The sequence below is a fragment of the Taeniopygia guttata genome, chromosome 2, assembly GCF_048771995.1.
Source record: "Taeniopygia guttata chromosome 2, bTaeGut7.mat, whole genome shotgun sequence".
Classification (NCBI taxonomy): domain Eukaryota; kingdom Metazoa; phylum Chordata; class Aves; order Passeriformes; family Estrildidae; genus Taeniopygia; species Taeniopygia guttata.
Window position 1 is genome coordinate 85,750,838 of NC_133026.1, and position 24,674 is coordinate 85,775,511.

The 24,674-nt window shown below is 40.5% G+C and overlaps 1 long non-coding RNA gene and 1 other non-coding gene across 15 annotated transcripts in view; both read left to right on the forward strand.

Moving 5' to 3' along the window:
* Window positions 1–24,674, forward strand: part of LOC115493811 (uncharacterized) — a 100,175-nt gene that overhangs the window by 24,599 nt on the left and 50,902 nt on the right. For 2 of the 14 annotated variants that reach the window (XR_012054014.1, XR_012054018.1), the window contains exon 3: window positions 17,433–17,493. The exons of the other annotated variants lie outside the window; for them this stretch is intronic. This is a non-coding gene — a long non-coding RNA (uncharacterized lncRNA). The remainder of the gene's footprint in view (window positions 1–17,432; window positions 17,494–24,674) is intronic. 14 annotated transcript variants of the gene reach the window in all.
* MIR187 (microRNA mir-187) lies at window positions 17,206–17,275 on the forward strand. The gene is given in 1 exon segment (NR_049096.1): window positions 17,206–17,275. It is a non-coding gene; the product is annotated as a microRNA mir-187 (primary transcript).

The window sequence follows — 24,674 nt, forward strand, 5'->3', positions numbered from 1 at the left end:
TGTTCATTGTCTACTGCTCTGTGTTCTAGATTTGGAAGGTAGTGGTGCTTGGGCATTCCTGAAGTGTGAAGGTATTTATTCCCACTATTAGAAAATACAGAGGTCTTGGAATCACATATGGGCAGAATCACTTGTCTCTGTATATCAGGTATAGTCTAAAACATCTAATGTTAAGATGTTCCGGATGTGTCTTATATACTGCTCTTCGACATGCCCAGTGTGTTTCCAGCCTGGAGACTGCTGAACACTTCAGGATGTCTTGTACCTCAGACCTGTAAGGATTTCAAACTTATAAATGCATGCAAGATTCAATGTTACGATGTTGGCACACTCTGTCCTGGTCTAGAGGCATTCATCCAGCAGTTGGGAGGTCTCACTTCTTCCCACTTCAAGTCCCACCTCTGCCTAAGTAAATATGAATTTGCATTTTCTGCCTCTCTGGCGAAACACCTTAAACAACAAGCTCAGAGTGAGCTTTGAGAAAGAGTGATGGGACAGGGAGTTGAGATTGTCCTTCCCTTGTTTCAAGCTGTTCCAGTTTCAATGAGTTCATTGGACTGGGGGGTGGCAGGAGGAGAATGAATGAACTGTACCAAGAGATAGAGGAGAAGGGGCTAAACATTTTCAGATATTTAAAGTGTTTGAAACTTGAACTTGATATTCCAAGTGAGAGCTCCATGATGTTTGGAGAGAATGTTGTCTATGTTTTGTGAGTAAGGGATAGCTCAAGTATCAGTTTTCAGGAGACAGTACATAACGGTGAGTTGTGCAAGTCCCAGCTCAGGATAGCACTGTGCTGGGGAGGGTGGGGGGGAAAAAAGAGCACCCCCATCTCCAGCAGCATCACTCAACCAGCTTCATCAGATCGGCCTTCCAGATGTTCCGTGCTGAGGCACCTGGCTGTTCCCATCTAATGGCACATCAATGCCCAAGTTGGGATAGGGAGTGTCAAAGCACCAAGGACTGTCTCTGAGGATGTAGTCAACATTGTACTTCATGCATGAAGAATTCCAGGGATACCTGGAAACCTCTTTGTAAAGCTCTTTAAAATCTCCAATGAAAAATGAAATAGCACTATTTTTTCTAATAAGGATTGATCAAAAATCTAAGAGAGTCAAGGTTTTAGAGGAGATACTATCTTTTATTAGATCAACTGCTATGCTTGAAAGAAGCAGGCCAACTTTCAGGCACAAATCTCTTCTTTGTAATCTTGATCACTGCTCATTACCACAAGGTGTTGCAAAGTCAAACTTCCAGTTTGTCTCTATCTTTGAATACCTTTTTCATTTTATTGCAGGAAGTTATATTTTCTTTTATATTGCTGATTTTGTGATTATTCCTATTAGTCATCTTGCCTGAAGTGTAGTTTACAGAAGCTGGACTGAATTACCTTTTACAGCTCCAGAGACTTCATTGCAGCAGCAGAATACCCATCTGCCATGTTCTATTTGGTTTCCACTTCTGACTCTAACACCTGAACGTAAAAGCTAAAAAACTGGGTCCAGCATTTTGCATTTTATCAGGCACACATTCAGGAAGTAAATTTATTGATGAAATATTTAATAGTAAATTAACCAATTTTTACAACTGTAATTCTAAAAGGAATAACTGTCGCTCAGTTTATTGAAGTTAAGTTACCCCAATGCACTTGGGTTCATGGTTAAAAAAAAGTTATTTCCTTGAGGAATAAAAAGAAGAAAGAAGCTGGATGCAGAGAGGAAAAATAATTACTCTTTTTTTCCTGTATTTCCAAAACAACTGTTAGCTTTCAGTGGAAAGACAGTCTTTGAGTCCATTCCCCTGGTCTTCTCTAACTGAAAAGTATCTAGTCTGATATTTTTCTGCAAATGCTCTGCAGAGGGAATTGAACCTGTTTGTTTAGTTTTGTTTTCTCTTTGATTTTCTCTTTTAAATCTTTGTTGGTGGATGTGTATTAACAAGAAAGCAGAAGCTGGACAAAAAATATGAAGGAGATTTTCAATGAAATTTGTCTGTAAAATTTGCCTCCAGTAAACTGAACACTCTGTTATGCTCTATTTAAAGATGTCTCCATGAACCTGTTAAGTTTTGCATCTGTTCAAATTCAAGGCATTCTGAGATGAGATTTTGTCTCAAGCTGAGTCCTGAGGCTGGAGTTCAGCTACTGAAGCACTAATGTAAGTGTGTATTTTTTCACTGTAAACAGTTTTCATAAAATTTTGGTTGACTTTTGTTATTTTCAACTTCAAATGAAAATTCTTCTCTCAGTGCCCAAATATTCATGAATATATTATAATATATTACAAACTAACACCTGTACCATATGCTGTGAGTTCAGTGCATTATTTATGGAGCAAAACATTATTCATAGGTATGAATCAGGGTAGTGACACCCTGGTCTTTTGTTTCCCGCTTTCTTCTTGGTCCTTCTAATAACCCTGTAAAATATAAGGACTTCAGGAGCCTTTACAGGAGGAGTCCAAGTTAAGAATTGTGATGAAAAACCTGGTAACTGAAAGAATAACAGGGCATGAAAAGTCAATTACTTGCAAGGTACTGGGAGCTTGGCAAGAAAGTAATCAAAGCAATATCGCATCATGTCTTCATTATAAGACTATAGATGCTGTGCAGAGCAAAATTAATGAGCTCCTCTAAAACTTTGGGGAAGTTAAACCAGTCTAAACTCAGTTGCTGCTTTGGTCTAATTTTGGCATACATTAATGTCTCTACAGTTTGATGCTGAGGAGTAGATGGAAACCCGCTACAATCCACTAAATATGTTGTTGTATTCAGTTAACAAAACCATCAGAATTCATAAAACACTAAATATATCCCAAAATTGGTTAAAATTGCAAAATAAATTAGAATAAATCAAAATAAGAGCAAATGCAAATAAGGAAATAAAGTGAAATCTTACATCTTACATTTAAGTGTAAAAGATACTGAAACATTAACATTGGTTTGCATTTTAGAAATTACTAAAATGGTGTTATAGAATGAGATGCAAAATTTATTGGCCAAGAATTGTTCCTGGAGCAAGGCAGCATTATTTGCTCTAATATTGGTGAATTCATTACAAAGAAGCACGAGTGTAAAAATTTTCCTCTCTACCCATTCTTCCATCTCTACTCCTTTCAGAATATACTTCTGCATGTAACCAGGGCATATTGAAATATAGCACATATCTTGAAAGCTGTTGAGTTCCTTCTTTTTTGTGCAGGGGCATGAAAAATTCTTTTGTTGGCTCAGGCATTGATAAAGTAATAGCAATTTATGCAAGCATAACTATTCAGTTTCATTATTTCTTTGGAGAAATTCCATGGAATGGAGCAGGAAGAGTGAAATTGAGGGGATTTATTGCAATTTAAAGTAAAAAAAATATTGTTAATTACTATTACTTAAGAAAACAAAGAAAAGCTTTCCTGTATTTAGTTGCTGATAAGATTTGGGATTTTTTTACATGAATGTAATTTGCTTCCCCTTAGCAGATGTTTCCAATGCATGACCCATACCTATCTGAGAGTGTGAAAACCACTCTTAGGGTGTCTATAGAACTTTGCTAAGAAAATCAAGCCTATTGGGTAAATTTTAAGGAGCTGCAAGCAAAACAAAGTTGAAAACTAATGCTATATGATAGTACCAGTACAGAACGAGATAATTTTTTTCCCAGTATTGTAATTAGGCTCTGAAGGTCTTATCCTAAAAGACAAGAATGCCATTACTGACTTTGAGAGATTTAGAGTGTCAGTTTCTTGGAGTTTTGTTTGTCTTTAGTGTCTTTAATGCACATAAGAAGATGCTTGAATAGCAGTAACTGGAATTTCCCAGCTTGGTCATTTGGCAAGGCTAGAGGTTGATACTGCTGGGTGTTGGTTGTATTGATGCTTTTCCACTGATCGGCTGGATGACCTTTGAACACTGACTTGCCCATTCAGCCCACAGTTAATTTTTCGTGAAGAGACAGAAAATAAGAAGAACCTATTTTTTTCCTTTCAGAATCCAGCAGCTGTGAAATTTAAAATAGGGCATCTTCAGCAGTTCTTGGACAGTGAAAGAGGCAAAATGCTTGAAGGCAGCAAAGCAGAGGTTTCTGTGCCTGCAGACAGATATGCAGTGGCTGATAGCCAAAAAGATTTTTCCTCATAATAATAGTTTATTCTTCTGAGTACAATGGAATATAGAATAATTCCAGAAAAGATTATATTGTTACTGCAAGAACAGAGCTGACTTTGGCCCATGAGGAGCAGAACTCTTTTGCCTTTTCCCTCATGGCAACTGGAAAAAAAAAGGATGATGTTAAGAAAAAAAAATATAACAGTGGGAGGCTGCTGTGGTGATGACCAATATTCCACTGCTTTAAGTCCTTATGCTTATTATATTGTGTGTTCTGGATTTAATTACAGATCTGTAGTGTAGTGCTAATAAGGCTGCACAGTTTTGTCTTCTTCCTCTCTCTAAGGCAGAGCTAATTAAAAAAGGCATTAATTAATACGTGCTTTGAGGTCCCGGAACTTTAGGTGATTAAAATATTCTGAGTAATATATTATAGCTTATAGCATATGGATCGCTATGAAATGGTTTCATGTCACTGACTGTAAAATGTGACCTATCTCAAATGCCGCACCTGCTAGAGAACAGAGCAGTTGGAATTGAGCAGCTCTGTGTCCCTGGAAGAGATCTGTTCAGCTGTCAGCCCTGGACTCCCTTCAGCCAGCCAGCCATGGGGGGACATTAATGGCAAAACTTTTGCATCTTTGATTTCAGTACCCATTTCTGATGCAAAGACTTTACCTTTTAGTCAGGTGCTTACAGCCTATTTTTGGGTTTACATCTGGCCTAGAAAAATTGCAGGTTTGAGTAAAGCATTTTTTTTATTTCCTTGTGCTCTAAGTTTCTAATTAACCCACAACACTTTTGTCCTCTTCTTGTGGGTAATGCATAGGAGATAATTACTTAAATATTGAAAACATATTTACTAACTTTACAATTTCTCTTTGCATCCATTACTGACATTTTGTGATGGCTACAATCAAAGCATATGCACTGTCATCAAAGGAGACAAGTAGACCTTTTGGTCTAGAATGCATATTTAGAGTTTTAATTCAGTAAGCAGTAAATGTGGCAGTGAATGTTAATAAATGTTAGAGTCAAGAATACCCTAGTGCTAAACAGGGCGGTTCCTAATTAAACAGGACAGCTTTTAAGTGATCAGCACAGTGGTGCCACCCTTACAGCCACCTCAGGGATGATGATGCCTTCTCGAACTTCACACTCCTGATGAGAGGAGTATGTTCATTTCTCTGCTATGTACAGTATCCTTCAGATCTCCTTCAGACATATCATTAAGTTAGACAGTCCTCTGCTTTCAGAAAAAGGGTTAAATATCTGCATTTCAAAATGACCCCCATCCCCCTCATACACACAGCAAAATCTTCCTGTTAGAAAAGACTAAACTAAACTTCTTCTGAGAATTTTAAAATTGTATCTAGATTTCTAGGCTACTTTTTGGTGCTGATTTCTTCTTACAATCACCATGGCAGCAATACTTAATTCATTTTGTTAAAAAAAGAAGCTTTTTCTACACTTTGTCTATGAAGAACTATGTCAAAAAAAAAAGAGGATAATTTTTGTAATTTATTACATGACAACACAAAATTGGAAGCCTGCAATCAGTGGGAAGTAAAAGCTTTCAAAAATAAAGCTACAAGGTGATAAGTTAAAATTGCTGGTTGTCACATCCATCCTACTGCTTTTATCCATAACTGCTCTGTTCCTTTTATAAAAGTCTGGATTTATTAGCAACCACTGGAAGCCTTCAGACACCACCAGGCCTGCAGCTCCCAGGTTAATGATTGGTATTAATTATTACCAGTGTACAAATTCCTAAGGCCCTGTACCAGTTGCTATGCTTTTGTCTCAGATACATCTAAAATTCAGTCTTTAGCATGATTTAATTGTCAGTGTCTTCAGCACTGAGCGTTACTCTAAGCTGAAGCTATTTACAGGTCTCGTGAAGAGTTATATTTGTATTTGACTGAAAAAAGCATCAGTGATTGCAGCAAAATGGGCCTTCACACAGGTTCCAAGGGGAAGAGGGGAGCTGGTGCTTTAGTCTAACCTCCTCTCTGAATGCAGTCATTGTACATGAAGAATGAAGGAACTGTGTGATTGATCATTTATATAAAGGTTAAGGAACAAAGATACAACTTTCTAGATTTCTTCCTGGCCTAGTGGTATCTGTTTTGTCTTGTATTTTAAAGAGAGTGTGACTCTGTATTGCTCTTCTGAGCTCTTCTTCAGTACTATATTCACAGAACCCTCATTCTGGCAAAGTCTGAGGCTGCCATGAGTACCATCTCCCTCCAGGAATCCCATTAGGTTGGTCCTTCCTACATGCCAATGCCATCTAAGCAGCCTCTTTCATGCTTTCTCCTCTCATGTCTCTCATGCTGAGGGACTCCCCTTTGTGCATATCCATCAACATCTACATCATCATCACACTTCAGAACTATTTTGCTCTGTAGATCCATTGTGAGTCCCCATCAGTAGATGACACTGATGATGACACTGACAGCCAGTGGGCTGACACTTCCCACTGGCTGGGGCTGTCTCATTCCCTTCTTCCCATGACAGGTGGATCACTTGTGAAAGACCTCACCAAATGACATGGTAGAGTCTAAAAATTTACAAGGGATGACTGAAGCTCATGAAAATAAATCCACTGAGCATTGCAAAATACCTGAAGCCCACATTCAGAGAAATAAGGTCCTGAGCTAAAATCATTAAAGGCAGAGAGATTGTTAGCAAGTTTTAACATATGGTTGTCCTGTTCTTATGATTCCATTCCATCCACTTATGGCCATATTCTGTGGAGTTTTTTTAATTGAAACACCAGAACAAGAGATTGTTAACAGTCCCAGGAGCAAAAACTGTGCTCAGGCACCTCTTAATGTCAATTCTGTAAAAACAGGATACTCTGCTGGAGTGGACAGACCTTTGGTCTAACCCCTTGTAGTCTTTCTTAGGTTTTGCTTTTATATATCTAAAATGGGAATCAAAATCAGAGTATTTCACTCTTTGTTACTATTGTTTTTCCAGCAGCAAAACTGAATTAATTACACACACACACACACACACAGACACACACACACACACACACAGACAATATTAGAACAGCACCTAAGGCAAAACCCCCCAAATCCCAGTAACGATAGAGATGCTCTGATAAGATGCACACTGGAGGATGTCAGTGGTATCTCGAGCCACAATACTCTCTTGGAGAGCTGTTGTTTCAATCTGAAGCAGGTAAAGCAGGTCCTACTGCATCTTTTATAAAGAATTTTTGATGGTTTCCCTATGATTTATCCAGTGGCACAGTGTGAGAGGCTAAAACCCACCATGGGTTTTAGGTATTTTGTTAGTGCATTTTCTACCAGTAGAAATGTAATAGAATCATTTTCTGCCTTTGAAATACCAGATGCCATATTGATCTTTCTCTTATAAATGCTGTTACTATGGATTTTGATGCCTCCTTTCTTATAACAAGACACGGAGATTTGTTGTAGAGCATGTTCTCTGTATATGTTTTGTAAATGAGCATAATTTGGAGTGATAGAGATTGCTTTTCTTTTTTTTTAACCTAGAGTTGAGCTACAAAAACAGTGTTTACCAGAGGAAAAATTTTTGAACATTTGAATGCCGGAAAAGGTTTTTATTCAATAGTTGATTTTTCCTTTACCTGCATTCTTTTATGCAGGACTACAAAGGTAATCTGTCTGTCTGAATACTAAAACATCGACAGGGAATAATTCTACCTGTCTGTGTCCTCTTAAGGAGAAATAAACTTCTCCTTAATAATCTCAGAAAATTAATTTGGTGAATACTAATATTCCTTTTTTTTTTTTTTTTTTTATACACAAATATATTCTTTTACAAACTTCCCAGACCTCCACCTTCTCCCACCTCTGTTAATCAGCATTTCCCAAGCTGAAGATGAAGAATGCTCTGGGTGGATTGACAGATGACAGCAATAATACCACTTGATACACAAATCCTCACAGATAATTTAAGCACATATTCTTTTGCTGAAGCTGGCAGGACGCTGGTGCTCAGTGGATTTTAGCACTGCATTTCTGGCAAAAACAAAGCCAGTGTAGGTCACCACCGGCTCCACACTGCCCTCACAGCTCTCAGCCCCACACTCCCCTCCTATACCATACTTACCACAACTTGCACTGGTCCTCTCGTGCTGCTTCCCACACGCAGAGAGTCGACTGCTGCAAACATCTCACTGAAAACTACCAGTGACTCGCTGTCTATCATATGTGCATGCCTTTATACCTTCTCCAGCTCTCTCCTCTCACCTGACTGACTTTAGAAAGTGTTCAGAGTTCCAAGTTTAAATCCTGTCCCACAAAAAATTCCCTGATGTCCCTTGGCATTCAACTCAACTGTATTTGCTATCACTTGTCAGCATCTTTTCTGAAGCTCAACTCACACTGGACCAAGTACCCTTAGCATGCTCTCACCATTTACTGCATTTAAATGAATTTATAGATGATTCACTTGAATTAAAATCAGACCACAAACTCTAATCTAGATTTACTCAGAGACACTTTAGCCAGATGGCACATGCATTCTGTGTAAATGCATTTTACTGATCAATCTAAGCCATTTTAATTAAATACAAAATCCAGACAAAGTACTTTTCGTATGCTGCTTTTCATGAGCAACTTTGCAGAAGGGCTATTGGCATCTGGAGTAACCAAAGGTTATACTACCAAATGATTCCTGTAATAAATGTATAAATGCTTGATTCTTTTGTTTTCTGTTTCACTCTTCCCATTTTCACCCCCACAGCTATCTGTGGGACCCTTCTGTTCTGTTATCTCTTAATTTAATTTCCGGTGTTGAACGTGATGCCCCCGAAGTTGCCCAAAATTTGCAGTTTTCCGAAGGCACATTTGCCCCTGAATCATATTCCAGTCCAGTGTCTTGGACACATGTAGAGCCCTTTGAAGAGGTTGTCCAGAGTAGGTGCAATGGTGATGGGCTTTGCCTCCTCCGTCACATCCTTGCAGTGGCTGCCTTGGAGGCAGGCAGTGGAGGATGTGTGTGAACCGGCTGTGACACATGGGCACTGATGTGCTGGTCTTGCGACGGCACGTGCTCTGGAGGGTGTTCCTCAGCTGTAACAGCTAACATGCTCTCAGGCTCACCCCTGTGCAGGAGACATGTTGTCTTTGAGAATATTTGAGCTTTGATCCTACCCTTGACAGACATTGTAGGCACAGTGTGTATGACCTCAGACTAGTTACTTACTATTTTTGGGCATCTGTCCTTTTTCTTTTCCAGTTAGCTGCAAGAATAGTCATTGAAGTACATGAAATGCTCAAAAACTATACTTCAATAGTCTGAACTTCAAAAAATGCCTTGTGTGTTAATCCTTCCGTAAGTGAAAGCATTTGTTCTCTGTGGAGGCTGGGTAGCAGAAGGGCATTTGTGGACAGGATGGTAACATAATCTTTTGTAGTCTTTCCTGTTTGTAAGAACTGGAATGGACATACATATACTTGTTCAGAGTCAGAAGAACTTTGCACAAAATTTTCCCTGAATTAAAGACACAGAGAACACAGCAGGATGATTCCCTGGTAGCCGGTTTCATCAGGCTGTCTGTCTGCCTACCTCTTTCACTACCAGGCAAATGCACCAAGAGCAGGAAGTCTGTGCTGTGCAGACAGGCACCAGACTTGGCGAGTGCAGTTTCTTACTGACTTTGGTCCTTGACCAGAGTGGTACGGTGGGACCCATCAAAAGCAAACACTGTAGTGTAGATGCTGTTGTAAATGGCTGTGTCTGAGTGCGTGGCTCAGTACCATCACAGCTTCAGCCTAAGTTGTTGAAGCAGCAGCTAAGCTGGTGCTAAGTGTCCTGGAGGTAGGATTCTAGGTGCAATGTTTGTATAGAGCAATAATTTAGTATAAAATTTTATAATCCATAGTTTAGTGTGTTCCCACACAATTTGGCACAACTGGTGCTAATGGAAGACAGAGGGACATGAACTAAGGGTGTGAGGGGCTTTTGCACTGAATTCAGTAGCAGGTATCCACATGGTTTTGCAGAAGTTACCAGTGGGGGTGTTCTTGTGTGTATTGATTGGTGCACAGCTAAACACACAGCTTCAGCCAGAGCTGTTGCTGTACTACTGCACAGGAAGAGTCTGGTAACACATCCACAGCAGACCCTCCCCTGGGTGGGGTGTTTCCACCTGATACATGCTTCACATCCTAATTGTACTTTCCAGACTGGTGAATGGCGCAGAGCTTTGAAAATGGAATTATTTTTTTTTTTTTTTAATAAATCTTCTCTTTTTCCCTTATTTGTGAATTTCTGCAAGAAAAGCAACTGCAGTCCCAGCTTTTTGGAATGCATCCAGCTATCAAAGTTCAATGGTGTAGTGACAACTAAGTGACAGCTAAGTGCTTTAATTCAATAGAGTAATTCAGTAAGAAGGGAATGTATTGCAAAGTACTATTCAGTCCCACACATACATTAGACAGGAAGTGGACTGTACATTATTATTATTTCATTTCAAATTTCTGTCAGTTGTGCTGTGGGAAAAATTTCTTCATATAGAGTGTTTAATTCTGGAAGCAATAGTCAGCTCTTAGTACTGGAAGGAAGTAGCAGTGGACAAAACCACCTACAGACTGACAAATTTAGATCATCTCTAAATCCATCATCAGCTCCATTCTCCAGCATGTTTCAGTTGCATATCTCAGACAGCACTGATGGTGGCTTAACCGTAAATATGGAAATCAGTTTCTGCAAAGTTGAAGGTACAGGCTTTCCATGGGCTGGCTGGGAGGAGCTACGTGGCAAGTGCTGTGTGTGCCTGATGGTGTCTGGGAGGCTCATTTCTGTGTCAGTGTGACACACCAGTCACGCTGTGTCCAACCCTATTTTCTGCTGCCTTCTGGACACCAGCTCTAAACCTGCCAAGGATTTTTACATACATCAGCAAATGCCTGTTCACTTCCACCTTTAAAATCTTGTTTTCACTGTTAATTCTGGCCCACACTTTCCATATAACTGTAGATAAGCCAGGGAATGGCAGGGTTCCCAGATGTAAAATTGAGTCAATAGCTGCTCAGTTCTCCTGGAAGCAACATTCAGTGGCACTGTCTCCAGCCCATGGAGATACTGGCCTGAGGGTCACTGTATCTGTGAAGGGTACCACTAGATAAAACTTTTACATCAGTCCACATGCCTTCCCTTAGTGTTATTTTATTTAATTAATTAGGTCAGTTTTAATAACTGCCTGACTCTGCTTTGTAAATTGGTGCCCCAAAAGCAGTGAAAAGATGATGTTAAGTGCTCACAAGCAGGACACAAATGCTGTTACATAAGCTAATTTCTATGGGGAAAGAACAGCTCAAAACACAGCTGAATAAGAAGTAGAAAAAAAAAATTATGGCTTGTCATAATGACCATGACAGTCTCCTTGTACATCCTTACCCTACAGGGACAAGGAGGCAAAGGAGCTGCACTGTGCAAGCCACAGCATCTCTACTGCAGGGTGTGCTGGCACGTGCCAGTGGATATCCAGCAAGGAGAGCATGGCTGTGCATGCTGTGGGAGTACAGCACTGCCTGACAAGAGACAGCTTCCTCCCAAACTGATGCCAGTCCTGTGGTGAAAGTGGGTTTTCTTCTGTGCTGAGTGGAAATGCTGGGCCAGCTTCACTCTCTCTTCCTTGATTTGGGAAAAACTGATGCCAGAGAATCATGACACATGATTCAAGGTGAACCATTTTCACCTTGACCCAGTGCTCCATCCATCTGAGCTCCTGAAATAGCCGTGCTCTTAATTGATTCATACATTTTATGCATGCTTGCTGTGCAGCTGGAAGACAAGCAATGGAGCCTTAGACTTTCAGGCTTTCTTTGGAGATTGATGCAGAACTTGGACAGATTCTCCAGAAACACAGTGGCCAGGATGATTGAATCTATCAAGCATAACAACATGAGGAGATATCATGGGGATATAATATGAACTTTCACAGTTCAGTGATGAGGACTGGCAGCAGAAGCCTCAAAATAAATGTTCGATTTGTTGAGATTGTGCCCTTTTTTGGGCCTCCTTCCAGTACTGAACATATATAGTGGAAAAAGTTTAGCAATTTCTGAAACTTTGCAATGTCACAATGTATGAACTGATGGTAAAAGAAAGTGAAGGCTGGCTAATAGGAGACAAATTAAAACACTTGGAGAATTAATAGTGGATATAGGGGTACAAAAATGATTTCTCAAGAGAGAATATGTCTAAATCAGCATAAAACAAGAACAAGCCTTTAGAATTTTGCCTGGTGGTGCAACCCCAGTTCAAGGGAGTGTGAAGCACAACAGGCCATCTCCATACCATGGTTTGTATGCTCTGCTAGGAACAGGCACAATAGCTCCAAGTTACACAACTCTGGAATAATCTTAGTGCTTACTGGGAGACATTTAGTATGAAGAATGAAGGGAAGCTCCTTAAAATGAAGGCCAGATGAGACACTTAGCCTAAATCTGCAAGAGCCTTTGAAATAATTGCTAACTCCTTAACCTTTCAAGAAAAAATTAGCTGAACTGTAAAAAATGAAGGATTAAAAAGTGGGGAGGGGGGAGATAGAGAAAACTAGTCAGAGGAAGACACTTTTAATTTGCAGCCTGCTCTCTTCATCAGAATTATTTTAGGATAATCAGGCAGATGCGGATGTTTCTTGGAAGGTAATGCTTGAATGGTGAAGGTAGAATATGATCGTTGGATAAAACATGCTTGCAAATTTGACAGGTTACATTATCTTTTATTGACATCCAAACAGAACTGCTAGACTCTGGAGGCTTTATTTTTGCATCAGCCAATTTTTTTTATGACATCTGCCATCTTTAGAAATTAAACAAACTTTTTATGGCTGAGTTTTAGCAGATTATCTCAAGCAGCCTTGACTGCTTCTTGGTAAATTGTGTGATATGTGATGTGTTTCTGACTTTAACCTGCTTTTTTTTTCCCTTTCCTTCTTTTTCTCTAAAATAATTCAAAGTAATTTATGAAATTCACTCTGTGTTATAATCTAACTTTGATCTGGGGAGACAATACCAAGGCGAAATAGAAAAAGATGGATTATAGTTCCTACATTAATAGACTTGCAGGAAAAAAACCCTTGTACACTTTATGAAATGAAAAAGATAAGAGCATGAATTAATAATACTTTAACTGCAGTGGCACAAAATCCTTGAACAGTAATGCTCCAAAACTACTCATATTGATTTAAAATCTATATTTAAGACAGTTAGGCTTAGAAGTCTCTCTTCAGCCACATCAGATATAGATTTTCAGTTTGCAGGATATTTTAAATTGTGGTCTTTAATTCAGAAAATATCATATAAATCTAGTTAAAGTTTAACAGTCATCACTGATAAATGCTTCTGTATGACCATGTTAACACAGAACTCCTGCATGACCCACAGAGGCCTTGTCCCAAGCTGCATGCTTATAGACTTTGGTGTCTGGAATGAGGGAAAACTCCCTGTGGATGCAAATCAGAAAAAGATGAGGCTAATGGAGCATCTAAGATCACTGAGGGCCAAATTCTGCCTGAGGTCATGTGTACCTATTGAGTACCACAAGGGTTTGTGTTCATGAAAGGGCAGAGTTTGTCAAAATCGTTTTACTGGTAATAAATAGAGATTGATCTACTTAAAAATAAAGTTAGCCAGTTCTTTGCTTTATATTGAAGTAGCAGCATAAGAGAATTGATTATTGCTTTCTTGACTTCCAAAACAGTTCTCGAGGACTTTGCTGGAAGCATGTACTGTTCATTCAAAGGAAAATGATTACAGCCTGTAGCTACATTAATGTGCTGATATGTAATTAGCACAGTGTCACTTAAACAGCAAATTAATTCACAGTGGTTAGGTAAATTGTAACACATACATCTGTTTTTCTATAAAATGACAAAAATTTTTAGTGTGCCCTGGCAAAAATGTCCTCTCCAAAAAAGAGGGCGAATTGGTGTGGAAGAGATGTGATGTGGAACAGATGTGATACTCAAAAATTGTTACAAAGCATGGAGGCTGGGAAAAAAAAATTTATTCCAACAGTGGCAAGAAATTTCTCCCTTAACTAATGATAGTAATAGGCAGAGAAGACAGTACCCAGATCCAAAGAAAAGTGCTAGTTTAAATTTAAAGGCTTGAAGATGAGAAAAATCACCCTGGCTTGAGTTCCAATTCTTATTCTGTGGCTTCAGTATTCTTGTAATTTGTTTCTGAAACTGGAAAATTCTCTTCTCACTTTGGGTCCAGCCACATCACCAAATTTTGTATGTGGGCATGGTGGTAGAATTCAGAATTCCTCTCAGACCTCCAGTTTAGGGGCTTGATTTGATGACCAGGTATAGAATAGCATCTCCTCATCCTGGAGAAAGAACCCCTTGGACATCTCTGAGGTCATATGAGCACGTTATGTTCTTGCTCCTTATGGAAACCACAGAAGTAATGACTGTCTGGCTAATTATATCTGCCAGCTATGGCTCTTGAATGACTGACTCACTGTGAGGATTACTCTGGCCAGCTGAGCTGAGAGGCCAGATTTCAGTGATCATTCACTGCAGCTTCCAGCTTCCTCTCACACTGGGGAAGAGGGGAGTGAAACACCAGGCAAGAGGTGATTTGCAAATCTCTGCCTCCATTCCGTCAGTATTCATCACGACTCACAAGTTTATAGCCGTGGAGTGAAAGATGATTGCACTGTCAGACTGGGGAAATGAATCTTGAGGAATGAGCAGGTTTCCCATTTATCCATAAATCAACTTATCCTTGTTGGTGGTATAAAAGAGGTAAAAGGATGCTCTGTGTACAGCAGGTTGCTTGCTAATACATCCTGCTTCCTGTCTGAGGTGTCACACAGAGCAAACAATGAGACCCTTCCACAGAACCTTGTGGGCTCAGACTGACTTCTCTCAGGAATACCTTCAGTGAACAAAATGAGACACAAAAGAAGGAAGTGCAGAATAATTAAGCAGAATCTTCTCTAACTCAGAAGATTTTCATGCTTTTTCCACAGGGCATCAGCAAATCTTTAAGGATGCAATTTCAGCTATAACCTTGAATTTCCTTGCTGTAGAAATGGGATAGCGTGAATAAGTTAGTTTTATCTGGGCATACTTTTTCTGTAAAAAGCAGATTAATTCTGTGTCCCAAGTTTCTAGTACTCCGTGTTTTGATTTCCTTTTAGTGCCTTATAAGTTTAGAGAATTGGTAAGACAGATGGAGCTTGGTTAACATGATTTTTTTTTCACACTGAATGTAAAAGTGGTTGGGTATTTTTTTTACTATGCAGCTGAGATATGAAAGGCAGGTGGCTGGAAATAACTAATTTCTAGATAAACTATATCATTTGTAGCAAAAATCTTAAAATACATGCATGAAAAGATCTGGGGATTCTTCAAGTTACAGTCTAATAGCTAAAAACTGTTGCTGCACTCATCATTAGGCAACCTTAAGAGCCATGTTACTGTCAAAAACACTGATGGCACTCCTTTTGATGCCCTCCTAGGGAAAGACCTTTTAATTCATAGCTTTGTCCTTTGCCTAATCTAAGGTCTGACCAGTTGAACTGTACTTTATTTCATGCAAGATAAATCTTGAAATGAACAAACTGATAGCTGTGACTTTCATATTTTTATTTGAAGTAGATAAGAAAAGCTTAAAAAATTAAAATATTTTGAGCAGGAATTTGACATTTTAGAGCAAACAGCTTATGTAATTTGCTTAATTCTGTTAATGTGACTATTTATCAATAGAGTGCTTGAACAGGCATTCAGTCGGTCATCTTCATAAAAATAGCAGCCAAGTACACTTCATTTCCTCTCCCGCTTCTTCGCTTCTTCGAGTTTGTTTGGAGAAGCAAAAGTACCAATTAAAGTAGCAACAACATAAAAGTAATATGTGGAGAGTCAGAGACAAAAAACCAATAAATCTGCCAAAGATTTTGTTGAACTAAGATAGCAATAATGTTATCTTGTGCACCTGGCTTCAAAGTGGTGATTTTTATTACAATGCATTGCAATATATTGTGCTGGATTGACACACACACACACACATATATATATAGAGAGAGAGAGAGAGAGAGAGAGAAATATTCATAAGTATATGAAGGGATTTTCAAGCCCTGCTTTTCAAACCATTTCAGTTGGGAGCAAAATGTAAGTCCACAGGGAAAAGTACACATAGAAGTAAATACTGTGCTCATAAGAAATTCAACAACAGCTCTGAATATTTTCGTTAGCATTAATGTATGACTTGAGTTGAGCAAACAGTAAAAAAACATGCTGTCCTGTGAATATCCGCTTGTATTCACAAGTGAATTTGAATTTAACTCTTTGAACCATTTTAAGGGGCTGTTTTCTGTGGCTATTTGGTACAGAGCTTTATTAGCAGAAACTGCTTTCAGCAATGCTTACCCTTTAAATTCATAAGTTTGAATGTTCACCAAAAGTGGTTTCTTGAGCTGCATATCTACAGTGTCAGTTAGTTAATTAGACAACTAACCTCATCAGGAATAAGGTTTACATGGCTTATATAATTTAGAAATGCAGTGTGATTTACAAATGTTCACAACTTCTTATGAGTGATCTGCGGACCTGGAATTATTAATTATGAAGGCATTCATAAATAATTCTGCATAACAAATTTGGAAGTGTTGTGATCTGTGTAAGGGCAATTTGCAAACAAGAAACAAAAGACAGCATTTGTTTCTACAGGATTAGTTGCTAACTATTCGCTTAGCTTTATCTACTATGGAAAGAACAGGTGCTGGCAAAGTTGCCGAAGAAACACTTTCAGCCATCAAGATCTGGAGATCGTGCTGCAAACTCAGTAGGGCTGGTTCCATGTGCTGTGAGCTGGTGTGTCTTTGTTGAGGTCAGCTAAATGGCAGCTGTAGATTCCAGGTCAGAACTTGGCTTTTCTGCCCCAGGTTGGCAGCTACTTTGGTGCTTTTTCCATTTGCTGTGTTAACAGTACAAACAGCACACAGTGTTATCTGTGCACCTGATTTCCATTCTTCTCCACTTTTCTTTCGCAGATTGACACATAGGTTGAATTTAAAAGTGCAGGAAAAGAGCTTTGGCTGCAAAAGGAACCTGCACACCTGAGGGTTTGCTCTAAACTATTGTGAGACCTCGGGCTACAACACAGGACATGGGAGCTTTTCTGAACCCTCGTGTCTTGTGTTGCAGCCAGAGGGGCACATCTTTTCAGCAGTCTGAGATAAGGAGAAGAAACCAACATGAAAGAGATGTAAAGAGAAAGTGAGAGACGGGTACAGGCGTGGGACTTCACTGAACATCTAAAGAAGCAGACACAGGAATGTTATCCTTGGCATTAACCTTTGAAGCTTTCTCCTAGATCCAGAGGAGATGTCAGATTTCTGGCTGATCTCGAATGCAGATTGAAAGTTCTGAATCAGGTAGTAAAAGTTACTGTATACTTGCAATGGTGCTGGCATTTCTATTTTTGGTTGTTTTTTTTTTTTTTCCTGCAAATTTCACTAGGATCACTGAATTAAACACTAAACAGTTTGCAATTATCTCATGATCTGTCCTTTTGAAACTCCTCTGTTTTGCATCTGTACTTCAGCTGTTGTAGGTATGAACTTTCAATAGAAATAGAGCTAGAATAAATATCCTCACATGTTTTAAGCAGAGAGCATGGCTATGATTAGCACTGAGCTTTTTGTTTCACGCTGGGACAAATTTTTCACTTTTTTGAGCAGCTGACTTCAGTGTGTACCTCAACTTGGGTAGGAGCTGCAACATAATTTCTTTGTTTTGGCTTAACTTTGCCACTTGTTTAAAACATTGCATGCCTTTTTGTCCCATGCAATAAAGTGTACTCAACTGAAATCTTCCTTTTTAATGCTGCATTATATTGGACACACTGGGATATAATATTTTAAATATATGGATTAAAAATGTATTGAAATATTGAAATACTCAGAAAAGGATTATGGATTTGTATTTTGAGTTATTAAAATAATATAATATGGGTGATTAAAAATATTCATGTTCCAGTCCTTCCATTTTGACATCTTTTAGGAAGCTGCAAAGACAGGTCTCCTCATGTATCAATAGACACATTTAGATTTTGGTGTAAAAGCTGAATAATTTAGAATATGTTTCCAGACTGTGTCTGATCACTCAGACTTTGCTCCATTCTCTATTGACTGATTTCAGGGGCAAGACACACAAAACAAAGCTCTGATCAAGGAGATAAGAATAGCAGGAGCTAAACCTGGGGTCATCACAAGACAGAGTTTTGAAGACTGCATTACCAGGCAAATACTCTATTTTTGTACTCCATTTTGGATTACTATTTCCCAGGGTGAAAAAAAGGGTGCTTTTAAGAAATGTAAATAAATATTCTCACTTTCACTTCTCTAATCAGGTTCAGTGTTTCTTGCACACTTTGTGCAGTTGTTATTTAAATGAGAGACAGTGCTTTCATTAAGAAAGTAGCCTCCTGAGTCACTGGCTGACTTTTCAATGCCATTTATACTTTTCTGTTTGATCTCCCGAGCTTTGGTGCAAGTCAGCAGAATGAATTAGCAAAATAATCCACAAAAGACGGATAGTCCAATGCCATCTATTATCCCACTCATTCTCACTGCATTGAAAAGTCCAGTGGTTGCATCTCTGTGCATGTGTGTCTCTGTCTCCAGCACTTCTTTCAATCCTGAAGGATAAAACCTGATAATATTGAAAAATGTTGCTAGAGGAGCTCCATCTTTTAGTATTCTCAAATACAAGTCATGTTTGGATGTCTTCTAATGGGAAAAGGGGTGAGAAAAACTTTCCTGTCCCAGTGGAAGGCCTTGGACGTGTCAACACTGCAGAAGAGAGCAGGAACTCATGCACTGGGATAGAAGAACAGAACTCTGGGTGTAAATTTCTGCAATTGCAAGGTTTATTACAGCCTAAACACTTTACCTAGTGTTTTTTTCCGTTTCTAAAATATCCCATATGGGCTTACAAAAATTCTAAGAGCTTCTTAAAATACTCAAAATGAAGGATGTACTTCAGGGTTTTTTCAGTGATCTTTATTCAAATACTTTGCTTCCTATTGCATGGATTACATTTTGCACTTGAATTACAAAGCAAATGGTTTGACATAAAAATATGCCTGTACTGTGAGAGAAGTGTAGTTTTTTGCTCTGGAATCTGCCAGCAAGTTGAGTAGAGCTTCACAAATAGTTAGCCACCAGACTGCAGCAAACCCCTAGTTTAAAGAAAAAACCCAGCAGTTAAGTATAGTTTAATTTTTTCCTCCCAGGAACTATTGTTATTATAAACTGTAATTAGTGGGTTTAACTCAGCAATATTTCATTTCTCTTACTGGAGAAAAAGCTTCTTAGCTGGGTATCTTTGTTAGAGATGTCAGTATCTGCATTCAGAAAAGGAAAAGAGCTGTGATCGAAAATGGGTAATTTCTTGGCAGTTTACATGCACACCCTGCCAATCAAGAAAGCTGAGGCCTCCTAATGATATTAAAATAACATAAAAATAAATTTTGTCTAACATTCAGGTGTTTTTCAGAGAACCTATTTGCTCAAGTGAGAAGTTTTATTTGTTGGCGGTGGCTGAATGCTTGATTACAGTAGCTGTGCTAAATATCACTGCTGGCGCTTGAGATATATTTAGATTCAGCTCCCTCTGTCTTAGAAAAACCAGCAATTAAAATGCAGCACTGTAACATAACGTAACTGATAATAGGTATAAGGCTGAGGAAGCTTTGAGATGTTGCCAAATCTGCTATGGAAACCATGGATAAAGCATGAAAATGGTGCAAGCTATTTCCTCCTGTACTAGTCGGAGCCCATACTGAGTGAAACTTACAGCAGTGCAGGGATTTTCCAGGGAATCTGAAGGAGTTAGGTGCCTTTGACAGCAATAATCACTACAGCATTAATCTTACTGTCTATAATTTATCTGCTTCACAAGATTTATTAGTCCTGAAGAGACCTAAAGTAGCTATTTCAAAAAGCTCTCCTCTCCTCTCCTCTCCTCTCCTCTCCTCTCCTCTCCTCTCCTCTCCTCTCCTCTCCTCTCCTCTCCTCTCCTCTCCTCTCCTCTCCTCTCCTCTCCTCTCCTCTCCTCTCCTCTCCTCTCCTCTCCTCTCCTCTCCTCTCCTCTCCTCTCCTCTCCTCTCCTCTCCTCTCCTCTCCTCTCCTCTCCTCTCCTCTCCTCTCCTCTCCTCTCCTCTCCTCTCCTCTCCTCTCCTCTCCTCTCCTCTCCTCTCCTCTCCTCTCCTCTCCTCTCCTCTCCTCTCCTCTCCTCTCCTCTCCTCTCCTCTCCTCTCCTCTCCTCTCCTCTCCTCTCCTCTCCTCTCCTCTCCTCTCCTCTCCTCTCCTCTCCTCTCCTCTCCTCTCCTCTCCTCTCCTCTCCTCTCCTCTCCTCTCCTCTCCTCTCCTCTCCTCTCCTCTCCTCTCCTCTCCTCTCCTCTCCTCTCCTCTCCTCTCCTCTCCTCTCCTCTCCTCTCCTCTCCTCTCCTCTCCTCTCCTCTCCTCTCCTCTCCTCTCCTCTCCTCTCCTCTCCTCTCCTCTCCTCTCCTCTCCTCTCCTCTCCTCTCCTCTCCTCTCCTCTCCTCTCCTCTCCTCTCCTCTCCTCTCCTCTCCTCTCCTCTCCTCTCCTCTCCTCTCCTCTCCTCTCCTCTCCTCTCCTCTCCTCTCCTCTCCTCTCCTCTCCTCTCCTCTCCTCTCCTCTCCTCTCCTCTCCTCTCCTCTCCTCTCCTCTCCTCTCCTCTCCTCTCCTCTCCTCTCCTCTCCTCTCCTCTCCTCTCCTCTCCTCTCCTCTCCTCTCCTCTCCTCTCCTCTCCTCTCCTCTCCTCTCCTCTCCTCTCCTCTCCTCTCCTCTCCTCTCCTCTCCTCTCCTCTCCTCTCCTCTCCTCTCCTCTCCTCTCCTCTCCTCTCCTCTCCTCTCCTCTCCTCTCCTCTCCTCTCCTCTCCTCTCCTCTCCTCTCCTCTCCTCTCCTCTCCTCTCCTCTCCTCTCCTCTCCTCTCCTCTCCTCTCCTCTCCTCTCCTCTCCTCTCCTCTCCTCTCCTCTCCTCTCCTCTCCTCTCCTCTCCTCTCCTCTCCTCTCCTCTCCTCTCCTCTCCTCTCCTCTCCTCTCCTCTCCTCTCCTCTCCTCATATTGAAAATTAAACATTTTTCAATATTATCAGGTTTATCCATTCTTCAGGTTCTGAATCTCTGCACATGATTTCTGTCCAGTCTGACTTCTTGCACAGATCAGCACAAATAACAGGATCATCCCAGTTCTCCCCATATGGCTCTTATTTAGTCTTGTGTTCTCAGGCAGTGAGAGAGAAGGAGGATGAGTAAGGAACATAAAACCTAAAGGTTTATCCTATCCTATCCTATCCTATCCTATCCTATCCTATCCTATCCTATCCTATCCTATCCTATCCTATCCTATCCTATCCTATCCTATCCTATCCTATCCTATCCTATCCTATCCTATCCTATCCTATCCTATCCTATCCTATCCTATCCTATCCTATCCTATCCTATCCTATCCTATCCTATCCTATCCATGCCTGAACCCTTTGTGATTTCATCTGTTCTCTGCTTCCTCCCCCCTGCTTCTCTGAATACTCTCAGCCCTCTCCGATTTAATGAGTGCTAAAGTCACTAAGCTATGTTAAGGCTGTGACACCCTCAGACAGTCCCAGGACAGAGGACATAGCAGAATGCAAGGTCTAGTACATAATTCTTGACTTTATTTTTAACTGTCATCCATGTGCAGAAAATCCAGCATAGTACATCTTGGAGGACAAAGTGGGAAGGCACTGTCTCCTTGGCACATGCTGTTTGACTTTGCTGGCAAAAACCTAATTTTCAACATACATGGAAAAGACCTTGCTCTTACGGGCTCTGAAATTTCCAGAAGTTGCATTTACTGTGAAAAAGAGATGTAATAAAGAGCCACCCTTGTCTTCATTTGAGCTCTACTTATGCTTTGAAAGTCCCATGCAGTTCACTGAAAGATTTCCTCCATCTGTCTTCAAAACATGGAAATTAGTGATTCTCAGAGCTCCATACTGACAGGATCAGGAACTGACTTAACCTGTTTATCCATAAAACAGTGGCACTGTATAAGTTAAATTAGCCAGTGACTTTTCTGGAAAGCAAAGGAGCCTGTTTATTATATTTGCAGGCTGAATCAGTCTGTGATCACTATATAGAGCATGAGAACAAAAGTAGCAATTCACTCAAACCACAAAAAAAATTTATCTGTCATTTACAATGCCATTCTTTAAAGCTTCTTTCAGTATTTTAAAATTGAATTATCATATGTATGGTCTACATGTCTTTGATGCACTGAGTATTTAATTGACAAAAACCTCATTTTCAACTGAAAAAGGTAGCTTTGCTGGAAACATAATAATCCATGCACCATTAGCCTTCATTATAGTCAAAAAGGAACAGTAAAAATATCACCTTCTATCTCAGGTCAGCTTCCTGAGTTGTTCACAGGTGGTGTTTGTTCACTTTACTGACTAAAATAAATCTTATTTCTCTCGGCTGCAAGAACAACGCATCTAATGAAGATTGAGGTGGGCTTCAGGCTGCATCGCATATATTCAGCAGAGATTAATTTAGTACTTTAATGAAGAATGTTTATCAGTAGTCATGATTCAGGAGAAACATCCATTAAGAGCCTTGAGTGAACTTGCAGTAGTCAGAAAAGAGATTGTCCCTGTAAATTAAGCCTCACCAAAGAGGCATGGCAATCATGTGGTGCTCCTTTAATGGGGCCAGACTAGGCAAGGCAGGCCACTTGTGGGTACGTGCCTCTTCCCTGCAGGCAAAAGAAGGGAGCAAAGCAAGATCTGCCAGAGCAATCCTGTAAATCTGACAGCAGGTTGACACAGAATCCCTGTGGGAGTGATGGGGTAAGTGATTGGTGCCTGTGGCAGCAGGAAAATGGGGAGGGTTTTTTTTCCTCTCTTCACACTGGCCTGCAAAGCCAGTTAGCTGTGAGAGGACATTCTTCAAAGTTGTCTACCTTTCTAAAGGCAGAGTGGCTCTTCTGGCAGTACAAGCCGTGTCCTGAACCCTCACGCATCCTGCTCCTGGCACAGTGACAGTGTGGCAGCACTGCCAATCTTCATGCACTCAGTACCAGGCTGTTCCAATTGCTGCCTGCTCTCACCTCAAGCACAGCATCCTGTGTCACTCCACTGCACTTTTGATGCTTTTCTCGCTTGATTCTGCTCTTCTAAGAGAAAGAAACTGCTGGTGGAGCCATCAGCAGAAGAGAGAAGTGAGATTTTCTATGCAATGTTGTTGCTATGTTTTCCTCACCATCACTGTGCTGTGAAGAGCTCTGACCTGTATGGACCCAGAGAGGATCTGTAGGTTATGTGGTGTAGCTGGAGCAGGACGGAATCAGGCTGAGATTAGGACACCATGTGAAGTGGGCAAAGTCCACCAATATCAGTCATCCTGCTCTAAGGGGGCTGGGAGGGAAGAAGAAAGATTCAGGGGCTGAGGGAGGGAGAGAGGAAGAGGAAGAGATCCAAAACCACATCCTGCAGGACTGCATTGCCTCCTCTTCCAGGAGATTTTGCAGTGTGTACTTGTACTGACCTACTATTTTAACTTTATGGGTGTTTGGAATGCCATTGGCCCTCAGCATTTGGCACAGAAATGCAAAGCCACTCTCTGCTTTGTTTACAGAAAGAGGTTGGGACTATTTTGAATTTTGAAGCCATGGCAATCAAAAAAGGTTTGAAATGGAGAGTGGTACAGAAAAGGAGACAAAAACAGAGCATGTGTAGGTGTGTGCAGGTGTACTTTCCAGATCATGGTCTGAGCAGAGAAGAGGGCAAATGTTTGGGAGCTGATGTCAGACACACATGTTTCCTCTCTGTTCCTCCGGAGCAACTCCATCAAATTCTGCTGAGCCACCTGGCTTCCTTGTAAAGTAATAGGTCATGAAACTTTGCTCGCTGTCTTTGCTGCAGGAGTAATTTCAGTTTTTCAGAAGAGTTGCAAACCTGCAAGCTGAATCTGAATGTCATTCACAAAAGCTGTTCTCTTTACCTCTCACTCCTGCATGGGTGTATCACACCAGGTTACTCAGGCAGTGCTACAGTTCAGTGTTTACTGTTTGAATTTGATAATAAACATTGCAAAAGGCAAACACATTTCCTTCTACTCTGCTAGCACGGGAAAAGCAAGGATTAGAAGAGGTACTGAGATGAAAGACATAACTACAGGTGGAACACATCCACCAGCTGATGAACAAACAATACCCAGAATAATGAGAAAATACTTTCAACACTGGCAGGGCAGGCCAGGCCAGGCTTCCCTATTCCCAGGCACAGTGTGCAGTTACAACTGTGGCTGTCCTAAAGAAACACCAAATCCAGCTGGCAGAAGGTTCCAAACTTTCCATGGTGTCATCCTCCCAGGAATGCCTCCATTGTGTGTACTGGGGCAGTGCTAGGCAGGGAGCTGCAGGGTTCCTGTGGCAGCTGTCCAGCATGCTGGAACTGAGCTGAGTTTCCATCAGGGACTGACTCAGTGCAGCACACTGACCTGGTGGCAATGTCCTCTCTTCTCACCCCCTGCCTCTGTGTGCTGG